The sequence below is a fragment of the Oncorhynchus gorbuscha genome, linkage group LG06, assembly GCF_021184085.1.
Source record: "Oncorhynchus gorbuscha isolate QuinsamMale2020 ecotype Even-year linkage group LG06, OgorEven_v1.0, whole genome shotgun sequence".
Lineage (NCBI taxonomy): Eukaryota > Metazoa > Chordata > Actinopteri > Salmoniformes > Salmonidae > Oncorhynchus > Oncorhynchus gorbuscha.
The window spans coordinates 55,028,013-55,051,001 of record NC_060178.1 but is presented as its reverse complement, the minus strand read 5'-3'; the positions used below and the strand labels follow the sequence as shown (position 1 = coordinate 55,051,001).

General features: G+C 40.8%; 1 pseudogene; it reads right to left on the bottom strand.

The window, feature by feature from the left end:
• Positions 1–634: 634 nt before the first annotated feature.
• On the bottom strand, positions 635–18,329 carry LOC124038710 (annotated as a pseudogene).
• Between the last annotated feature and the right edge of the window lie 4,660 nt (positions 18,330–22,989).

The following is a 22,989-nucleotide window of genomic DNA, read 5'->3' as shown; positions in this document are numbered from 1 at the left end:
CTGGGCAGATAGCAGTGTAGACTACGTTAGGACGACGAAATACGAAGTTGCAATAGAAGTGCTGACTGTTTCACTTTGTTGTCCTCTTTCTTTTCCTTTTTCTTCTGTCCTTCTTTTGTCCTTATTTTGTCTTCCTTTCTTCTGTTAACTAGATATTTTTGTTGTTATTCTTTGTAAGCTAGCTAGCTTCTTCCAGGAGAGATTGATGCTATGGACTGGCCCGCCCGTTCCCCAGACATGAATCCAATTGAGCACATCTGGGACATCATGTCTCGCTCCATCCACCACAGACTGTCCAGGAGTTGGTGGATGCTTTAGTCCAGGTCTGGGAGGAGATCCCTCAGTAGACCATCCGCCATCTCATCAGGAGCATGTAGGGAGGTCATACAGGCACATGGAGGCCACACATACAACTGAACCTCATTTTGACTTGTTTTAAGGACATTACATCAAAGTTGGATCAGCCTGTAGTGTGGTTTTCCACTTTAATTTTGAGTGTGACTCCAAATCCAGACCTCCATGGGTTGCTAAATTTTCCATTGATAATTTGTGTGATTTTGTTGTCAGCACATTCAGCTATGTAAAGAAAAAGTATTTAATAAGAATATCACTCATTCAGATCTAGGATGTGTTATTTTAGTGTTCCCTTTATTTTCCTGAGCAGTGTCTATACACACAGTTGTCATTTGCACATTTATTTTCTAGGAATCTTTTTAATAAATTTTTAATAAATTTACATTCAATAAAATCTCATAACAATTTGGTTCTATATATTTAATCAAATCATGACTGCACCTTTAAATACATTTTGTACAAGTTATTATATTTGTTTATAATCTTAAGATAATGTAAAACCCTCAGTCTCTAGGTGTGAGAAGGCACTTCACTGTGTGAGGTATTATATATAGGTGCAGGCCAGAGAGAGCAGCCATGAGGGTTTAACTGTTCAAGTCATTTGTGCAACTTATCAAAAAATACAAAACACATAAATAGCCAAGCACCCAGCCAGAGAGAAGTAAAACATTGTGAATAATATGTAGTCCAGTAATGAGTTGTGAATTTCTTAGTTATTAGGGGAAGATGAATCTATGGTTTAATAGGTTGAGTCTCCCTTTGAAAGACACTGGCACACAAAAGACAAACCAATGCCTATATTTTATTTTAAAAAATTCTTTTGCCTGTCTGCTACCAGTGTTCTTTTCTGTAAGTGTTTTTGGTTTTGCTACACAACAAGTGTTCCTGAGGAAGAATGGAAACTGACTGCCATATTGCATCTGGAGCACAAGGTACGAGTTTAACGGCTTCTGTGGCAATCCAGCGGCCTTCACTGCTGAGACAGAAGGGCGTTCCGATTGGCCTTCATCTTCTCAAGGCGCTTTACTAGGTGGTTGGTCAGCTCCATCTCCTCAATCTTATCTAGTGCAATCTGCAGCTGTGGGAGAAAAATAGGGGAATGGTTAGAAATAAAAGCTTAGACTGTTTTATGTCAAATCAAACATAAACCACTGACATTTATAATCTATTTTTTTGTTCCTTACCTCTCTTTGAAGTTTCCTTTTTTCAATTTTCAGTTCATCTTCTATTTTCTCTGAGTTATCCGCTGATGCCTTGTATCTGCACACTTGTCCTTCAAGTCTGTTGCTCTAGATATGAGGATAATGAAACAAAAACAAATTAAAACACAACCTTCACATTTGAAGCTGACATTTATTTTCATTTTCTCATTCAAACACGCATGTATATTAATGTGTCTGTTTCAGCAGTTTGCATTTGGTCAGCTAGGGTACATATGGAAAGAATGTCAGTGTTTCCATGACTTACGTTTTGTTCCATTGTGCCCATTTCCTGTTCTGCCTTCGAGAGCCTGAACTTGTATTCACTTATCTGTCTGTTTGCATCTCCTGCAGACAGTAAAAGATTAGAACGTTTGAGTTAGTACATTTACATTACACAGGACAAGGGAATTAAGATGTGAGCCTTGCTGTTAGTTTCTTTTTGGCAGTGTATGTTTAATGTAAAGAGAAAGCCTTTTAGTGAGTGTGCATAGGCTTTGTATTAATGGTGACATGTATGCCTTTGTATGTTTTCAATGGTGTCAATGGTAGTGTGAACTTTTGTAGGTTTGGGTAGGAACCGAACTTACTTTGCATCTCAATGAAGTGCAGGTCAGTGCCATTCTCCATCCTCTCACCATCTGTAAAGGCATTCTCCATCTTTGAGTGCTTCTGCATTTCATCCTCCAGTTGCATTTTCAACTTCCTGATCTAAGGGACAACACACAGAATGGACAGCATGACTTATAGCTGAACAGACAGTTAAAAAAGACATGAGAAACTAGTCAAGAGGAAACTAGTATAGCCCTGCCAGACATCACTGGGGTCGAAGAGGAAAATTACACATGTACCTGGGCTAAGAGTTCGTTCTTTTCATCCGCAAACTTTTGTATTCTAACATCTGCAAAGGAGAAAAAATATGATAATTATAAAAAAGGTGCCTTGCAACTATGACCGCAGCACCATTGTGCTAAAACAACAATGAAGTGCGCCCCCTGGTATTATTGACTGAATAACACATGTACATCACAGATATTAATTCATTTATTTCTCCCACCGCTCCCTTTAGGAGAACCTGTTCTTTCCCTTCCACTCACCCAGAGACTCTTCTCCTGCTGACTCCAGCACCTGGGCAGCCTCCTGTGTGACCACGGTGATCCCAGCGGCTTGGTCGTTATGGTGGATGTCCCCGTTAGACATTCCCTCTGGGATGATGGCCAGGCCGTGTTTAAGGAGTCAAAGGTACACAGGGTTAAAAGAGGATCTCAACACAGAGGGGCAATGTCCCAATATCCACACTAGCATACCACTCAGTGTGAATTGAAAGTATGTTCATTGAAAATTGGCCTAGAGTGAGGCAGCAGAGGAGGATTTACAACTTAATGTATTTCACAGTTTGAAATGCAATAAGCCACAGAACTGTATGAAGTAATGGTTTACTGAGGTTTCCATTGCTTGTACACAGACTGACAGACACACAGCATACACTTAGTATACAAAACATTAAGAACACCTGCTCTTTCCATGACAGACTGAACAGGTGAAAGCTATGATTCCTTATTGATGTCACTTGTTAAATCCACTTCACTCAGTGTAAATGCAGAGGAGATGACAGATTAAATAAGAATTTTAAGGCTTGAGACATGGATTGACGTTCTTTGCTTCACGGAAACATGGCTCACTCGAGAGACGATCGGAGTCGGTGCAGCCAGCTGGTTTCTTCACGCATCGCGCCGACAGAAATGCATCTTTCTGGTAATGTTGTGAATGGTAATGGTAATGTATGTTTTGAATGGTAGTGTGAACTTTTGTAGGTTTGGGCAGGAACGGGACTTACTTTGCATCTCAATGAAGTAGGGGGTATGCCTTATGATTAACGAGACGTGGTGTGATCAAGTCCTTCTGTTCACCTGACTTACAATTCCTCAATCAAATGTCGACCGCATTATCTACCAAGGGAATTCTCTTCAATTATAATCACAGCCGTATACACAGCACCTCTTCAACCTCAGGAGGCTGAAGAAATTTGGCTTCTCACCAAAAGCACTCAAACTTCTACAGATGCACAATCGAGAGCATCCTGTCCCGCTGTATCATCGCCTGGTACGGCAACTGTTCCGCCCACAACCGTAAGGCTCTCCAGAGGGTAGTGAGGTCTGCACAACGCATCACCGGGGGCAAACTACCTGCCCTCCAGGACACCTACACCACACGATGTCACAGGAAGGCCATAAAGATCATCAAGGACAACAACCACCCGAGCCACTGCCTGTTCACCCCACTATCATCCAGAAGGCGAGGTCAGTACAGGTGCATCAAAGCAGGGACCGAGAGACTGAAAAACAGCTTCTATCTCAAGGCCATCAGACTGTTAAACAGCCACCACTAACATTGAGTGGCTGCTGCCAACATACTGACTCGACTCCAGCCACTTTAATAAAGGAAATTGATGTAAAAAATGAATCACTAGCCACTTTAAACAATGCCACTTAATATAATGTTTACATACCCTACATTACTCATCTCATATGTATATACTGTACTCTATCATCTACTGTATCTTGCCTATGCCGTTCTGTACCATCCCTCATTCATATATATCTTTATGTACATATTCTTTATCCCTTTACACTTCTGTGTGTATAAGGTTGTTAGATTACTCGTTGGTTATTACTGCATTGTCGGAACTAGAAGCACAAGCATTTCGCTACACTTGCATTAACATCTGCTAACCATGTGTATGTGACAAATAACGATTTGATTTTGTGCCATTCAGATTGTGAATGGACAAGACAAAATATTTAAGGGTCTTTGAATTGGGTATGGCAGTAGGTGCTAGGCACACCAGTTTGTGTCAAGAACTGCAACGCTGCTGGGTTTTTCACGCTCGACAGTTTCCCGTGTGTATCAAGAATGGTCCACCACACAAAGGACATCCAGCCAACTTGACACAACTGTGGGAAGCATTGGAGTCCACGTGTGTCTGTGTTATGCTTTTGACACCCTGTAGAGTCCATGACCTGACGAATTTAGGCTGTTCTGAGGGGGAGGGTGCAACTCAATATTACGAAGGTGTTCCTAATGTTTGGTATACTCCGTGTAGTTCAACACATTTGTGGAAGAAACAACAGAGTAGGAAAAAAGACAAAAAAATGTAGGTACATAAGAAGACATACATAGCCACATACCACAAGTAGCTTTATCATCACTGTTGTTTCTAGCAAGCTTATTCCTGGAACCTACTTCGTCTATTCAATGGGGATATAGACTATTCCCAGCCCTCTGGTGGTGAGACCTACCTCTCCTGTTTTGGCCTTTACCTTGATGTCAGCCAGCTCATCCCTAATGCAATCAAATAACTCTTTCTGCCTTTCTAGGGCTTGGTGGCCACACACTGGAGGGAGAAGACAAAAGGAAAGAAAGGAGAGAAGTATAGGAACAGTTGGAAAGACTGATACGTACAGTATATGCATGCACACTGCAATGACTTTTGTACATGCACATATGTCTGTGTAGACATGCAAATGGTACACCAGAATGGTACGGTTGAGTTGGAAAGGCAAAGTGGCAGATGTTGACACAACCACCACATGCTCACATAAAACACCACATGACAAAACAGTTATGTAAGGGAGAGCTAAATGCCAAATAAAAAGATCAATCTGACACTAGACAGGCAGAGCTTTAAGTCTAGGCCTACATAACTTAAATGGATTTCATGCTGTCATTTCAGGGTAAATAAATGAGTTTTAAAGGGGATAAATGTCTATTTTTTCCCCAATACACATCAAATGCTTGCAGGTTCACAGTTTCCCTTGCACTAACTAAACTTTACGGATTGCACACACAACCTACATCTTAACCTAAAATGACCACAGCATCCAAAGTTTATTAAATTAGTGAACCCACAATCATCATATCACATGCAAATTTAGGGAAACTAAACTGAATTAGAATTGGTCCAACAACTACTGGCTATTATCCAGATTCCCTGTCATGCAACTATGAGAGGCAATAAACTGTTTAGGACCAGTCGATTACCCGATACAGATTCCATTGATCGGTGAATCAGCACCAAGTTTCCTTCAGGCAACTCTACAGCTTTATATGGGTGGCCCGATTCTTTAGCCTTCTGCTGAATTGTCCACTGATAAATTTAAAAGGAATTGGACTGATGTAAGGAATATGGTGGAAACTCCCTCCAGCCATGTTTGCACCAACCCAATGCTTTTAAATACACGAGAAGGAAGTGAACGACTGTACACTTCTGGGTGAAGGGTATTGAATCTAAACACAAACCTTAAATTTCCATTTGGTCAGAGAGAAACATACAAACCAAAACAACACAAGCTGTCTGTGCACATCTATTGCCTCTCACAATCCTTCAGAGACCCCCAAGCGTGACCTCCTACCCCAATGTTTTTGTCCTTCCAGTTTATCGTTTCCTACAGGGCAAACACCTCTCTGGTGAGGGTCTCTAACTTAGTCTGGATTCGCTGGTTCTCCTTTAGTGGTATTGCGTACAGAGAGAGAGGGAGAGAGAGAGAGACAGGGTAAAGTAGAATGAAAAACAGAATAAAATAGATGAAAAGAGAAATGACAGGATGAAACAAATGTAGATAGCCTTGAATATAAATTGAGTGATAAAGTGATGACAAGTAAGGGACCAGAAAAAAAAGACAGGTGGCCAGAAAATGATCTGGAGTAGAGAGAATTTCAGTATAGAGAGACGAGGCAAAGAAAAGTGACAAAGACCAGTCAGAGAAAACAATGAAACAGGAGAGGAGACACTGGGATGAGTGTGAGACTATGAGAGGGAGAAGTGTAGTCTCACACTATGGAACTTCAAGCTGCTGCAGTACACAGACTACAGGACTGTAAAGAATGGAAGTGTAGAAAGAGGTGTAGGTGTGAAATGGTCACCAAATGTTGGTTTTCTTAGTGCAGCCATACCTCAATGTGCTCATCTCTTCGGCGGATTCCCTCCTTTAAATCTGCTTGTTTGTGCTGTAGGACTGTGCTTTTGTCTTTCTAGTTCCTGGAATGAGAGAGGGCCGGTGTACGAGTCACAATCAATCAGAAAGTGCAACCATTCTTCATTACACAAGTTAAAAATCACAACCCCCCCCCCCAAAAAAAAGAGTGCAGTCATGGGCAGTGAGCAAGATTCCATTGATGTTTACACTTATAGCATTTTTGTCAAGCCAGGTAATTGGATCAGGGAGCATTTTGATTTGGCCTCGTTTCCTCTGGAATTATATAGCTACACCCATTGTCAGTAAAGAGCAGTGGATCTCATAGTCAGACAGACAATGGTGCAGTTGTACTTGGCCGCTTTGCTGATTATAAGACCTGCACACATGAATGAGTTCAAGTATATGAACAAGTTGATAGAGCGGTTGGAGACTTAGCTGCAATTTGCATATGCTCACCTCTGTCCGAGACTGCATATGTTAACAGTGGATGATAAAGGTTATCTACTATGGTGTGAGTGAGTGAGAAACACACTTCACCTTAGACTTGTCCTCAGTTTCCCTACGCATCTCTGCCATCTGCTCTTCCATCTCCTCGATGACATCTTTGAGTGTGTCCACGTTGTAGATGAGGTCGGCTTTGTCATTGTCCAGCTGTGCGTTCGACACCATGGCTTTCTTATACTTCTCCTCCACCTCCGACAGCGACTCCTAGCTGACACACACACACACACACACACACACACACACACACACACACACACACACACACACACACACACACACACACACACACACACACACACACACACACACACACACACACACACACACACACACACACACACACACACACACACACACACACCTCTTTACAGAATGAACCATGAGGAAGATACCACAGAACAATAATTACTATAGTAATTACAGTAATAATAGTACAGCTCTGCACAACCACACTTGGGTTGGGCGATAGTATCATCTGTCGACGATGATTGACAGCCATCATCGATGGTGACAACGTGATGTGACAGACGACGATGGTTTAGCCTACTTGAACTTGACTGGAGCCGCACAGTAAAGAAAACAGTCTTGCAGTGCACAGCAGGGCAACACACAAGTGACAAGTCAAATTACTCGGCATATTCTTTTTGGTATAGCCTGTTTCAATAAATATTCAATATAGCCTACAGAGTGCAAGAGAGGAATGTTGGCCAGACAGAGCGGAGAATTCCACCAAAGCAGCGCAAAATGTCCATTCAGACATTATTTCTCTCTCTCTCCCATACATGGGCATTAGGCTATAGCCTAAACCTATTTATTATATTTTTGATAGAATGATTCAAGCCACTGATAAAAAAAAGGAACCCTCGATTCCAAAGAACTAAAATATATCATAAGTGGAGCGAGTTCAGCTATTCTGTTTCAGCTCAACCAAAGTGTAGGACATGCCAGGAATCAGGTGTCTGTAAACTACCTTTTCTAAACACAAATATTTGGTTCCATTTTATGAGGCAAATAAAGCAACTATTATCCAGTTCTGAAGACTGCAGGCTGCTTCTATCCAGGCCATGATGTAGGCCTCTAACCTAGCTCACTACAGTAAGACAGACAGATCCTCAGACAGTCACCGCTCCATCATGTGCACACCAGACACAAATAAACCTGTTCAACTCCTCCACCAGAAAGGAATATCAGAAAAGATTAGCATTGCCTGCCTTTAGCTTCTGCCCAGGCGTTCAACATCATTTTTCAACAGGATTCGTCCAGTAGCATCGCATATCACAATGTTTTATGGGTACATAATCACAATAGGACAAAGGTTGACGTCGCCAACCCTAGACCACGCTGATAATAGGAGCAACAAAGTATTTGTACATTAATTTAGTCTCAACTAGGAAGCCATGTTTGGGATGTTTGAAACGCACTTGCGAGTATTAAATGCAACCTCTACTTCAGTCTCACCTTCAAATGACTAATTTTTAACAGTGACTCGAGTTCTTACATTAAATGAACAATACTCATATCAAGACACATAAAAAGGTATGAACATGAGTAATATCTTAAATAAGATCTAAAACAGAGGAAAGGCAACTTTTCTCAAGTATTCCATCAGTTGTCCAACTCAGGTTTTATTGTGTTTGAAAATATGGAGTGTTGAAACTTCATCACAATGCTCCCTCTGAAGCCCACCTTGGACTTGGCTTACATTGTAATCCATTTCACAAAACCCGAGATGGACAAGTGATACAACAGATCCACTTGATATCGATGGTGCATTAATTCAGTCGGCGGAATGATTCAAAGCACAAAATAAATTAAATAAAACAAAATTGAGACCAAAGATCAAAAATATAAAAAACTGGAGTGAGTTCAGCTATTGCGTTTCAGTTCTACCAAAGTGTAGGACATGCCAGGAATCAGGTGTGCTACCCTTTTAAACACAAATAGATTCAGAGAACAGTGAGCTTTTAGAGTGACGACAGAAAATAAACCAGGATTTCCTCAGAGCTGTGTGAATGAAAGCTAATCATAGATTTTAGCGTAGGACTACAAACCTTGAAACCCATCCAACAGTCAGAAGATTGTTGAAAGACAAGACAATTCATGGTCTTGTTCTTACTGCCCAAGCACTGCTAGAGTTCAAACGAGGCTTTCAATCCATGCCATAAACAGTGCATTTCAAACTGAGCAGGAAAGATCATGCAGGGAACATGCCTTCAGACTGAGTGTTTTTGGTGTTACAGTTAGCGGTTACAGTCAGTGGGGCCATAGAGGTGGTGCTATGTAGGTACAGTGGGGTTAGTGATGCTATAAGGCTACCAGGGGACAAGAGAAGGCACACTGTGAGCTCAGGTCCCTCTACCTTCAGCTCTTTAAGTCCCTGCACGTACTGCCCCTCTACATCCTGAATCTGGTCCTTTAGATCATAGATATCCCATGGAGCAGATGGGAAGAAAGGGTTCATGGGTTGGGGTGAATTGGGGGAAACCGGGAAGAATTAAGGACAGATTTCAAACAAAGCACCCATGCTGTTGGCATCTCCAGACAGTAATTTACCCAACGGAAGGCCCAGACATACAGGATGACAGCTTTATAGGAAGTTTAAAAAACATGTCACATACAATCTTCCCGTGCATACATGAAGTCCACATGTTGAATGAGGTGCTGAGTAGCAACGCACATGCCCCGCCCACCTGAGGATCTGTCTTTTTCAGCCAACTATTTTCTGGTTGAGGGATGCAAAATCCACTTGTCACTTATATCTCACTGGATTGATTGCTTTCATTTTACTCCAGCGACTCTTTCATACGCTTGTTGGTGCCTGTTGTTTTTCCCCGTTAAAGTTACGAATGTGGAAATGTTTAATGACCTGTCAAACACCAAAATGAAAACTTGGATAATAGTGATGTCTGATCTCACAATGTAAGGTATGTATAGATATGTGATATCTAGAGCCAAGCATGTAGATTTTTGATCGGATGGTATCTTGCTATTGACACGCTTGTTGAATTATGCAACAGAACGTGACAATAGTAATTAAATGAGGAAATCTAGACAGTGCAGGTAGGCCTAGACAAAGGAAGTTTGTGGTTCCAGCCCTTTATGTTAATGTATTCATACCCCTTGACTCATTCTACATTTGTTATGTTACGTGGCTGAATTTAAAATATATATATATATATATATATATATATATATATATATATATATATATATATATATATATATATATATATATTTATTTATTTTTTAACCAATCTACACACAATATACCCCAAAATGACAAAGTGAAAACATGTTAAGAATATTTGCAAATTGATAAAATGAATTCACACCCTTGAGTCAATACTTTGTAGAAGCACCCGTGGCTTCGATTACAGCGGAGAGCCTTTCTGGGTAAGTCTAAGAGCTTTCCACAACAGGATAGTGGAACATTTGCCCATTATTCTTGAATTTTGTTTTTTAAATTCTGTCAAATTGGTTGCTGATCAATGCTGGACAACCACTTTCCGGTCTTGCCATAGATTTTTAAGTAGATTTAAGTCATAACTCTAACTCGGCCACTCAGGAACATTCTTTGCCTTCTTGGTGAGCAACGAAAGTGTATATTTTGGCCTTGTGTTTCCTGCTGAATGGTGAATTAATCTCCCAGTGTCTGGTGAAAAGCAGACAACCAGGCTTTCCTCTCAGATTTAGCCTGTGCTTAGCTCCATACCGTAGATTTTTTATTCTGAAAAACTACAATCCTTAACGATTACAAGCATACCCATTACATGATGCAGCCACCACTATGCTTGAAAATATGGAGAGTGGGTACTCAGTAATTTTTTCCAAACATAACACTTTGCTATTCAGGTCAAAAAGTGAATTGCTTTGCCATATTTTTTTCAGTATTACTTTAGTGCCCTTTAGTGCCCTGTTGCAGGATGCATGTTTGTACTATTTTTTATTCTGTACAGGCTCTTCTTTTCTTTTCACCCTGTCAATTAGGTTAGTATTGTGGAGTAACTACAATCTTGTTGATCCTTCCTCAGTTCTTCCCTATCACAGCCATTAAACTCTAACTGTTTTAAAGTCACCATTGGCCTCATGGGGAAATACCTAAAGTGGTTTCCTTCCTCACCGGCAACTGAGTTAGAAAGGACACCTGTATCTTTGTAGTGACTGGGTCTATTGACACACTACCCAAAGTGCAATTAATAACTTTGCCATGCTCAAAAGGATAATCAATGTCAGTTTTTTAATTTTTTTAACACAACTACCAATAGGTGCCCTTCTTTGCGAGGCATTGGAAAACCTCCCTGGTCTTTGTGGTTTGAAATTAACTGCTCAACTGAGGGACCTTTCAGATAATTGTATGTGTGGGGTACATTTAAAAAAAAATACTATTATTAAATACTACTAACACTATTATTGCACACAGAGTGAGTCCATGGAACTTGTGACTTTATTCCTGAACTTATTTAGGCTTGCCATAACAAAGGGGTTGAATACTTACACTCAAAACATTTTAGCTTTTCATAAAAAAAATAAACAGAGTTCAGTTCCATTTCGACATTATTGGGTATTGTGTGAAATTCAATATAATGCATTTTCAATTCATGGCTATAACACAAAATGTGGAAAAAGTCAAGGGGTGTGAATACTTTCTGAAGCCACTGGACATCTAGTATATTTATGCAAATAAGGCAAATCTAATTGTCTTTATTTTAACACAAAATAAACACCCGATACCATTAGAAAATGTATATGAGTGAATTCTATGAAAAATAACCTGTGAAATTTGACTAAATGAATACCTGAATTCCCACCAGAATCCCTGAACTCTACTCTTAGTCTGTGCCAATAAAACATTGTAATGCTATAATTCAGTAAATACCAGATGCATACCAGTTTGGAGTATCTTCATCATTGTCCAACTGTTGCATTTATTTGAATTGTTTAAAACATTAACCATTTTGATTACCGTTGCAAAGGAAAGCAGAGAGAAGTGTGGATTTTTCAGATATTATTCTCTGACCTCAAATAAAACAGTAGTGTGGAAAAGAGTAAACTACTACACAAATGGTTCACTGTAAAAAGTAAATGGATTGACATTTAAATGTTAGTGTTTATTAGAAAACATTGGCATTGTTACTGGTACTGACACAAGTGGAGGTGGAGGTATGTGCAAGTGGAGGTGTGTGTTGGTGCGCAGGCATCTTACCCTAAATTCACTCAGGCTGGTGTCAGGGTCGACAATGCTGCCCGTGTCTGCACTGCTCCGTCTCGAGGAGGTCCCCCCCAGGGATGCCAAGTTGGCCGCAGAGAGACAGGGAGTCGTGCAGCGTGAAGACGGCTGGAAAACAACAAAACAAAGCACCTTAGTTAGACCTCAAGTCAACACAGCAAATAAAAACAGTCAACACACCCCAGGACTGTCATTCAACACCAACACTGCCATCTGACACCACTGGGCCCTGGCTTCACTTACTCTCCCACTAAGCTTGAGCAGTATATACCCTGTATAATGGGGTATTCTGAAATACCAACTATTTTGGGGGTTGGGGTCACTGCTTATTATAAATTAACTATCTAAGATGTGCCAAATAAATTATCTCCAGCTCAGGGCTCAGGCTATGCCCCCTTCCATAGACCTACATTTACATTTACATTACATTTAAGTCATTTAGCAGACGCTCTTATCCAGAGCGACTTACAAATTGGTGCATTCACCTTATGACATCCAGTGGGACAGTCACTTAACAATAGTGCATCTAAAACTTAGGGGGGGTGGGGTGAGAGGGATTACTTAACCTATCCTAGGTATTCCTACATGGTAACTATGACGAGTTCCGGAAGACATCCTCTAACCAATCAAAGCTTTTGCCGTATGAACTGATATGTTGTCCATCCAATTAGAGGATCAGAGAATGAACCAAGTACTACGCATGTGATTTAGAAGCTTGGTGAAATGGTGACATTGTTGGATAGTTAAGCATTTTTTGTATATTATTCAATTCAAATTAGTTTCTTCAATCTACAGGAGATGGAGGAGGTAGATTATATATTTTTTTCTTAGTTTTAAAACTTTATTTTCGTGTCAAGTTAGCGAGGGCGTTTAAATAAATTTCACAAACTTTAGTAGCATGCAGCTAACTAACTACCAGAACCCAGTTATATCCACCAGAATGACAATTTAGTAGATTTTTATTAAATTTTTTAAAGAACGCTTTTTATTGAAAAAGCTGCATCAATCAGGTAATGGACGAAGGTCTGCATATTCAAACTGCAACTCAACGAGAGGGTACGAAGACACGGACTTCAACACTACTGCAATTTTGGGCAACACAGTACCAGTCCAAAGTTTGGACACCTACTCATTCATGGGTTTTTCTTTATTTAAAAAAAACTATTTTCTACATTGTAGAATAATAGTGAAGACATCAAAACTATGAAATAACACACATGGAATTATGTCGTAACCCAAACAATTGTTAAACAAATCCAAATATATTTAATATTTGAGATTCTAGGGCAGTGGTCCCGTGGTGGGAACATATATCAGCGGAAATTTCAAGTGCGCCACGTATAGTTTTTGATAAAACTCAAACTTTCATTAAAATGCACATACAATATACTGAATTAAAGCTACCATCGTTGTGAATCTAGTTACAGAGTCAGATTTGTAAAATGCTTTTCGGCGAAAGCATGAGAAGCTATTATCTGATAGCATGTATCCCCCAAATACTGCACCGTCACCTAACGACAGATTTTGCGATAGCCGGGGCTACTCAGAACGCGGAAATAAAATATAAAACATTCATTACCTTTGACGAGCTTCTTTCTTGGCACTCCTAGATGTCCCATAAACATCATTTTGGGTCTTTTTTCGATTAAATCGGTCCATATATAGCCTAGATATCGATCTATGAACACTGTGTGAACAACGGAAGAAAATAGCGTTTTGTAACGTCATTTTTTTAAATGAAAAAAGTCGAAGATAAACTTTCACAAAACACTTCGAAATACTTTTGTAATGCAACTTTAGGTATTAGTACACGTTAATAAGTGATACAATTGATCACGAGGCGATGTCAATTCTATAGGTGTCCTTCATGAAATACTGTCGGAAGAAATCTCAACCAAAACATCCGGTCGGAGACCGGAGGGAATCGGTTCCCTTGATTCGGTTTGACCAAGAAACAAATCCTAGGCAAATGACAAGACTCTAGACAACGTGTGGAAGCTGTAGATATTGCAACCTCAGCCCCATTAAATGTGGTTCACCTTTATCAATGGGTTCAAGTCGCGCATGGATATATATTTCCATTTTCAGTGATCAGATTTTCCTGCACTTTTCGATGAAACGCACGTTCTGTTATAGTCACAGCCGTGATTTAACCAGTTTTAGAAACGTCTGAGTGTTTTCTATCCACACATACTAATCATATGCATATACTATATTCCTGGCATGAATAGCAGGGCGCTGAAATGTTGCGGGATTTTTAACAAAAAGCTGCGAAAAGCTGCTTAGATTCTCGACATCCCTAACAGGTTTTAATAAAAGTAGCCAACTTTTGCCTTGATGACAGCTTTACACACTCGTCACATGGTTGTCTAAGTCTTAACTGAAAGGAAAAAACTAAAATTAGTAGACACTAGGCCCTCCATGGAATGAGTTTGACACACCTGGTATAAACCATTCGATTATGAGACAAGGGTGAATTAAAGATGTGCACATTTTTGAAGATAAATATTGAGACATTACTAGCTCAAACACATTTACATTTGCAAAAATGACAAATTAATTAGTGTGTAATTGTGATTTCAGATCAAATGGGAGGGGGGGCTCAGCTCAGGTGCCTACACACACACAGCTCAGATAGATCCAGCTCAGAGAGCTCATAAGCTCCATCAGCAACAGATTTTCAGTTAGAATGGAAAGTTGTGTTTATGCAACAAATGTTTGTGCATCGAATCAAATAGCATTGAACCGAATCGATTCATTCCTCTAACCAAACGGAATAGTTTTAAACTAAAATGTATTGTTCCTGTATCGTAACCCATGTACCTAGATACACATCGAATTGTCATGAAAGGAAAAGATCATCCCTACTGGTTAATATGTCTAACAATTAGCTAGCTTGTCAGTGACCGTAAAAGTACGTAAAAGCTTTTTTTTCTCCCCCCTGGCTGAAACCACAGACACCAAATGTCGCTCGCAGTTGTAAGTTATAGCCAGTTATGTGGATGATCAGGGCTTTATTCAAGAACGTTTCTTGGGCTGCATTGATGTGTTAAGTGGGCGAGATGCGCAGTCTGTGTTTGACTTTAAGAATTCTGAGATGTCAGAGTTTAACTTCAGGGAGAAATGTGTTGCCCTAACCTATGATCGTGCTGCTGTAATGGACTGTACCCTCCTGTTCCCCAATTTAAGAGGTGATGACCACTCAACTACAAGGCCTGTGCCTTGGAGTGCACAGCCCCACCCACTTGGCAGCCAGGCCCACCCACTGGGAGGCCAGGCTCAGCCAATCAGAATGAGTTTTCCCCACAAACGGCCCTTTTTAACAGACAGAAATACCTCCTTTTTTTCTTACCCTCGCCCCCCTTCTGAGATATTATGCACACTGATAACAAATGTCCTTAACATTTGATTCTTCATAGTAGCAGGCTAACAAGAGGCAGCAGTTTGAATGATCAGACTGAAACAAGTGAAAGTGATCAGGTGAAATTATGACAGGAGTGGACAGAGAAATACAGCTTCACTATCCAATCAGAGCAGCAGGACCAAGGTACACCCCGCCCTTCTCTTTACAGACAGGCAAACTAGCCAGTTGAGTTATTTAGACCACGTAGAGCCTCACTTGACTGACTGACATGCGAAAGATGCGTGCTGGCACTAGAATATAATTTTTTCACCCCAATCACGGATAATTACAAAATATATTTAGATCGTAATCATATTCAGTAAACTGCCCATATACGTTACAATACTAATTGTGTCTGACTACAAGGCCTCTACTTCTTAGCAAAGAGTAATAACTCAAACAAGAATTTTGCAAGGACCATCTGGGAGTGGTCCGAGTGGCTGTTATTGGCAGAGAGGTTTGGAATGCTTTTCTATTAGTCTATTAACTAATTTACCACCTGGTGATGTCACCAGACAGGCCAAAACTATCCCACCAAAACAGGCAGAAATTTAAGGCAGCCTTTTCAAACAGCTCTTACAAAGGGCATTATCATTTTCACAATATTATTCCAACCTCAGTGCGGAAATAAAATGAACAAAAATATGAACGCAACATATAAAGTGTTGGTCCCATGTTTCATGAGCTGAAATAAAAAAACATCTCAAATGTTCCATATGTACAAAAAGCTAATTTCTCACATTGTGCACCTTTTTTCTTTTAAACCTACCTGTTAATAAGCATTTATACTTTGTCAAGATAATCTATCCACCTGACAGGTGTGGCATATCAAGAAGCTGATTAAACAGCATGATCATTACACAGGTGCAACCTTGTGCTGGGGACAATAAAATGCCACTCTAAAATGTGCAGTTTTGCCACACAACACCGCAGGTGTCTCAAGTTGAGGGAGCGTGCAATTTATATACTGACTAGGGATGCCCACCAGAGCTGTTGCCAGATAATTTTATGTTAATTCTCTACCATAAGCCTCCGTTGTTTTAGAGAATTTGGCATTACATCAAATCGGCCTCACAACCGCAGACTAAGTGTAACCACACCAACCCAGGACCTCCACATCCGGTTTCTTTGCCTGCATTTTATCGATGGCAATTTGAATGCAAAGAGATACTGTGACGAGATCCTGAGGCCCATTGTTGTGCCATTCATCCACCACCATCACCTCATGTTTCAGCATGATAATGCATGGCCCCATGTTGCAAGGACAGGGCTCTACAGTGCGAGTATTTCACTTGCATTTGCCCCTAAAAATAGATATGTGCGAGCACAGTGTAGGAGTAAAGAAGCAGTGGCTTCTTCCTTGCTGAGAGGCCCTTCAGGTGATGTCGATATAGGACTCGTTTAAATGTGGATATAGATACTTTTGTACCTGTTTCCTCCAGCATCTTCACAAGGTCCTTTGCTGTTGTTCTGGGATTGATTTGCACTTCTCGCACCTAAATTCATTAATCTCTAGGAGACAGAACACGTCTCCTTCCTGAGCGGTATGACGGCTGCGTGGTCCCATGATGTTTATACTTGCGTACTATTGTTTGTACAGATGAAAGTGGTACCTTCGGGCATTTGGAAATTTCTCCCAAGGATGAACCAGACTTTGAGGTTTCATTTTATTTCCCTATGATGTCAAGCAAAGAGACACTGAGTTTGAAGGTAGGCCTTGAAATACATCCACAGTTTCACCTCTAATTGACTCAAATGATGTCAATTAGCCTATCAGAAGCTTCTAAAGCCATGACATAATTTTCTGGAATTTTCCAAGCTGTTTAAAGGCACAGTCAACTTAATGTATGTAAACTTCTGACCCACTGGAATTGTGATAGTGAATTTTAAGTGAAATAATCTGTCTGTAAACAATTGTTGGAAAAATAACTTGTGTCATACACAAAGTAGATGTCCTAACCAACTTGGCAAAACTATAGTTTTAATGACTCCAACCTAAGTGTATGTAAACTCCTCACTTCAACTGTATATGCTGACGCTCGTTGACACGCAAGCAGTTTAAATTAAATGATGGAATAACATGTATGTGTACATTTATTTTGCAACGCGTGCAGGTTGGTCAGCATGTGAGAGTTTGCTTTGGAACATGTGAAAAATGCATGTACTTTCATAATTGTTTGGCACTCTCATAGGTGGGCTGCGCTCACGATCAACCTGTTGGAGACCCCAGATATAGAGCATATTGATGGTTTACGAGAGATCAGCTGGCGATAATCTTGTGGTCATTGATGGTTACAATAGGCCCAGTGGGAATTTGACCCAAACATCAATTTTCCATGAACAATCCCTTTTAAGACTGTTAGGTGGAATGTGTTAGTTTTGTGGAGAAAATAACATGCTTTAAGTTTTTCTTATGAAACAATACCCCCTATTTTCCTCTCAAGTCCTCACATTTCTTAAATATGAAGTGCAGAGTCCATGTTAAAAGTAATCATCCATAAAGAATGAGTAGGATAGCATTCACTCCAAGGGATAGAGATTCTGATAAATAATTATTTCAATTTTGAGACAACGTACAATTGAATAGTTATAATAAACGTTTGACTGCAAAGAAATTAACAGGGGTTAAAGTTCTAGTAGTTCCATCAATCCCTTACAAAAGTCATATTCGCACACCTTTCTAATCATTATTATGACATTCCACAAAGCATATTCAAGAACATTCGTTGGATTGAATTTAAAGCAAATGGCACAGGGTGTTTCAATAAGGGACTACATTATGTATATTGAGGGATACCTGGAGAAAATCAGATCTCTCTGAAATGAAAATGGATGGCTCTCCCTTCAGTAAAATATATTTTTACCCAACCCTCCCTGAACGCTTGAAACCCTCCACTATAACCAAAATAATAATTAAAACAAAGTGGATAGCAGGGAACATTCCTACTATATACCCTTACTCCAAGGACAGACCAGAGCCTTAGGTGCAGTTTTAGAAACTGTTCTTCGTTTGTAAGCATTACATGGCAAAGTAGCCAGAAGGTTGTGGATTCGCAGACCACCGTGGTCAAGGTAAGCAGTGAAAAGATCTCCATTTTTTTTTTTACAAACTTTAAAAAACACTGCATGTATCTATCATCTTATTTGTGGTCTGAGAAAAAAAAAGTCATTTTCTAAACAAAATTAATGCAATTCTACATGACTGTAGACAAGTGGTCCGACGCCACCAGACCATTTCCGGAGACCTTCTCCCTTACCTCACCTCGCTCATCAACTCATCCCTGACCGCTGGCTACGTCCCTTCAGTCTTTAAGAGAGCGAGAGTTGCACCCGTTCTGAAAAAACCTACACTCGATCCCTCCGATGTCAACAACTACAGACCAGTATCCCTTCTTTCTTTTCTCTCAAACTCTTGAACGTGCCGTCCTTGGCCAGCTCTCCCGCTAATCTCTCAGAATGACCTTCTTGATCCAAATCAGTCAGGTTAAGACTAGTCATTCAACTGAGACTGTTCTTCTCTGTATCACGGAGGCGCTCCGCACCGCTAAAGCTAACTCTCTCTCCTCTGCTCTCATCCTTCTAGACCTATCGGCTGCCTTCGATACTGTGAACCATCAGATCCTCCTCTCCACCCTCTCCGAGTTGGGCATCTCCGTGATACGTGATCCGTGATCTACCTGACAGGTCGCTCCTACCAGGTGGCGTGGCGAGAATCTGTCTCCTCACCACGCGCTCTCACCACTGGTGTCCCCCAGGGCTCTGTTCTAGGCCCTCTCCTATTCTCGCTATACACCAAGTCACTTGGCTCTGTCATAACCTCACATGGTCTCTCCTATCATTGCTATGCAGACGACACACAATTCATCTTCTCCTTTCCCCCTTCTGATGACCAGGTGGCGAATCGCATCTCTGCATGTCTGGCAGACATATCAGTGTGGATGACGGATCACCACCTCAAGCTGAACCTCGGCAAGACGGAGCTGCTCTTCCTCCCGGGGAAGGACTGCCCGTTCCATGATCTCGCCATCACGGTTGACAACTCCATTGTGTCCTCCTCCCAGAGCGCTAAGAACCTTGGCGTGATCCTGGACAACACCCTGTCGTTCTCAATTAACATAAAGGCGGTGGCCCGTTCCTGTAGGTTCATGCTCTACAACATCCGCAGAGTACGACCCTGCCTCACACAGGAAGCGGCGCAGGTCCTAATCCAGGCACTTGTCATCTCCCGTCTGGATTACTGCAACTCGCTGTTGGCTGGGCTCCCTGCCTGTGCCATTAAACCCCTACAACTCATCCAGAACGCCGCAGCCCGTCTGGTGTTCAACCTTCCCAAGTTCTCTCACGTCACCCCGCTCCTCCGCTCTCTCCTCTGGCTTCCAGTTGAAGCTCGCATCCGCTACAAGACCATGGTGCTTGCCTACGGACCTGTGAGGGGAACGGCACCTCAGTACCTCCAGGCTCTGATCAGGCCCTACACCCAAACAAGGGCACTGCGTTCATCCACCTCTGGCCTGCTCGCCTCCCTACCACTGAGGAAGTACAGTTCCCGCTCAGCCCAGTCTAAACTGTTCGCTGCTCTGGCCCCCCAATGGTGGAACAAACTCCCTCACGACGCCAGGACAGCGGAGTCAATCACCACCTTCCGGAGACACCTGAAACCCCACCTCTTTAAGGAATACCTAGGATAGGATAAGTAATCCTGCTCACCCCCCCCCCCCCTTTAAGATTTAGATGCACTATTGTAAAGTGACTGTTCCACTGGGCGTCATAAGGTGAATGCACCAATTTGTAAGTCGCTCTGGATAAGAGCGTCTGCTAAATGATTTAAATGTAATGTAAATGTAAGTAGAATCTTTTTTAATACTACAATAGAGCATGACAACGAATGAATGCATGCTGCAGAACAAGAGAAGTATTGATTTCTATACAGGCTATTGTTAAAAAAAAAGAGGATAGTCTAAGTTTGGAACAGTGCTAAAGTTGTCTATCAACTATAAACATTTAGCGCAACAGAACAAGTTACAAATTAAGTATCTGATCATCAATGAATTTGTGAAAAATACATGTTTTAAAACACCGTATATTATCAGGTAGGCTTAGTATTGAGGTCGACCGATTAATCGGAATGGCCGATTAATTAGGGCCGATTTCAAGTTTTCATAACAATCTGAAATATTTTTGAATACAGATTTGGCCAATTTATTAAAAAAATGTTACACCTTTATTTAACTAGGCAAGTCAGTTAAGAACACATTCTTATTTTCAATGACGGCCTAGGAACGGTGGGTTAACTGCCTCGTTCAGGGGCAGAACGACAGATGTTTCCCTTGAATCCGAGCTGACAATCTTGCAAACTTAGTTAACTAGTCCAGCGCTCTAACCACCTGCCTCTCATTGCACTCCACGAGGAGACTTCCTGTTACGCGAATGTAGTAAGCCAAGGTAAGTTGCTAGCTAGCATTAAACTTATCTTCTAAAAAAACTCAATCAATCATAATCACTAGTTAATTACATGGTTTATGATATTACTAGTTTTTCTAGCGTGTCCTGCGTTGCATATAATTGATGCGGTGCGTATCGTTGCTCCAATGTGTACCTAACCATAAACATAAATGCCTTTCTTAAAATCAATACACAGAAGTATATATTTTTTAACCTGCATATTTAGGTAAAAGAAATCCAGGTTAGCAGGCAATATTAACCAGGTGAAATTGTGTCACTTCTCTTGCGTTTATTGCACGCAGAGTCAGTGTATTATATGCAACAGTTTGGGCTGCCGAATTTGCCAGCATTTTACGTAATTATGACATACCATTGAAGGTTGTGCAATGTAACAGGAATATTTAGACTTATGGATGCCACCCGTTAGATATTACACTGAAAGAATAATTGTCTTGCTTTCGAGATGATAGTTTCCGGATTCGACCATATGACCTAAGGCTCATATTTATTTATTTATTCTTCTTTTTACCTTTATTTAACTAGGCAAGTCAGTTAAGAACAAATTCTTATTTTCAATGACTGCCTAGGAACAGTGGGTTAACTGCCTGTTCAGGGTCAGAACGACAGATTTGTACCTTGTCAGCTCGGGGGTTTGAGCTTGCAACCTTCCGGTTACTAGTCCAACGCTCTAACCACTAGGCTACCCTGCCGCCCAATTTCTGTGTTACATGTTATAACTAAGTCTATGATTTGATAGAACAGTCTGACTGAGTGATGGCAGACACCAGCAGGCTCGTAAGCATTCATTAAAACAGCACTTTTGTGCATTTGCCAGCAGCTGTTTATGACTTCAAGCCTATCAACTCCCGAGATTAGGCTCGTGTAACCGATGTGAAATGGCTAGCTAGTTAGCTGGGTGCACGCTAATAGCATTTCAAACGTCACTCGCTCTGAGACTTGGAGTGGTTGTTCCCCTTGCTCTGCATGGGTAACGCTGCTTCGAGGGTGGCTGTCATTGTTCCTGGTTCGAGCCCAGGTAGGAGTGAGGAGAGGGACAGAAGCTATACTGTTACACTGGCAATACTAAAGTGCCTATAAGAACATTCAATAGTCAAAGGTTAATGAAATACAAATGGTAGAGGGAGAAATAGTCATAATAACTACAACCTGAAACTTCTTCCCTGGGAATATTGAAGACTCATGTTAAAAGGAACCACCAGCTTTCATATTATCGTTCTCATGTTCTGACAAAGGAACTTAAACGTTAGCTTTCTTACATGGCACATATTGCACTTTTACTTCTCCAACACTTTGTTTTTGCATTTAAACCAAATTGAACATGTTTCATTATTTGAGGCTAAATTGATTTTGATGTATTATATTAAGTTAAAATAAGTGTTCATTCAGCAGTTGTAATTGTCATTATTACAAATAAATACATTTGTAAAAATTGGCCAATTAATCAGTAGCAGCTTTTTTTGGTCCTCCAATAATCGGCATATGCGTTGAAAAATCATAATCGGTATGTTGGAGACATATCTCCCTCACTAAATTTAAGCATCAGCTGTCAGAGAAGCTTACCGATCGCTGCAGCTGTACACAGCCCATCTAACCAACTACCTACCTCCTCCCAATATGTTTTTCTGCTCTTTTGCACACCAGTATTTCTACTTCCACATCACATCCTCATCCACTCCAGTGTAAATGGCTAAATTGTAATTACTTTGCCACTATGGCCTATTTATTGCCTTACCTCATTTGCACACACTGTATACAGATTTTTCTATTGTGTTATTAACTGTATGTTTATTTATCCCATGTGTAACTGTTGTTGTTTGGGTCACACTGCTTTGCTTTATCTTGGCCAGGTCGCAGTTGTAAATG